Raw genomic sequence first — 1,513 nt, 5'->3', positions numbered from 1 at the left:
GTAGCCCCCTCCCTAGAACCCTCCCAATTCTAGCATTCCTTCCTCATCTCTTCCTACACCCTTCCCCCAGTACAAAGATAGGGGCAGTCCTCCTCCCCTTCCATCTGACACTAGCCTATGAGGTCTCATCAGGACTGGCTGCACTGTCTTCCTCTGGCATGGTAATGTTGTTCCCATGGCTCCCCCATCAGGGGGAGATGATCAATGAGCCAGCCACTAGTAAGGGGAACAGAGGTTGTCTCTAAGAGCATAGTTTTATAAGCAAAGGGAAAAGAAATGTTTGGATTCGTTTCCCTTTGGAAAGACTCATCTAAACCGAAATAAATTTAGAGAAATTTAAAAGAATAAAAAATATTGTATTTTAATATTTCTCTCAGCATACAACATTGTAGACTACTATAGAAGACTTGTCACAATAAATTCATTGAGGTTCATGATAATTACATTTTTATGATGATTTACATTATTCTTTTTTAATGCTTTATTAATTACAGTTTATTCACTTTGTATTCCCTCTGTGGTTCCCTCCCTCCTCCTGTCCCAATCCCTCCCTTCCTCCACCCACTGCATGCATGCTTCTCCCCAAGTCCACTGATAGGGAGGTCTTCTTTTTCTTCCTCCTGATCCTAGTCAATTAGGTCTCATCAGAAGTGGCTGCATTGTCTTCTTCTGTGGAATGGTAATGCTGCTTACCCCTCATGGGGGGGGGTAATTAAAGAGCAGTCCAATCAGTTCATGTCAGAGGCAGTCCCTGTTCCTATTACTATGGAACCCACTTGGATTCTATACTACTAATTGTTGATAGTTTATTGAATGGTGTGGTTTTCATAATTCATGAGGTTAAGTCATAGGAATGTTGAAGATACTAAACAAATTAAACAAGGTATATAGGTTTGAATTAGTTTAAATACTCTTAATGTTGCTAGAATCTAGAAGTGACATAAATTGCCTCTCAAAACAAATGAGCATATTGATCCTAGCCTTATATGTGTAATAAAACCAAAAGAGACAAATTGTTAAAATAAACCCTCCATAGACTGACATAAGGCTACAATAAGAAATATCTGATTATAGTGAGTCTTTTAAGATAATATTCATCCCCATTTCATACTGGGAGAAAATTGTAGTCCTGTGGATAAATTTCTTAACATCAATATTCTTCAGTTTGGGAGCCTAATAGCAGTACAGGGACACTATCCTTTGTGTTGTAGGATGTCTAACAGAATTTTTGGACTGTCAAGGCTAGTTGAATACATCACCACACTTATTCCTACTTCTGGTAACCTACAACTATTTCATGGCATCTATTTATGCCCTGTTGGGGAAGACAGTCGTTTCCAATTAAGTTCTATTTGATTAGAGTTTTATATTTCTATTTGTTGTTAAAAGTGGTGTATGACCAATAGCTCAAAAAAAAAAAAAAACACAACCAATGGAATTGCTACTAGATATATGAAATTGGTGAATAGTATTACTCTTTATGTAAAGGTAACATCAGAATATGGTGAAATGT

The sequence above is a fragment of the Psammomys obesus genome, unplaced genomic scaffold (assembly GCF_907164565.1).
Source record: "Psammomys obesus unplaced genomic scaffold, mPsaObe1.curated_primary_1811, whole genome shotgun sequence".
NCBI lineage: Eukaryota > Metazoa > Chordata > Mammalia > Rodentia > Muridae > Psammomys > Psammomys obesus.
The sequence above is the reverse complement of the archived record's forward strand: the minus strand, read 5'-3'. Positions refer to the sequence as shown.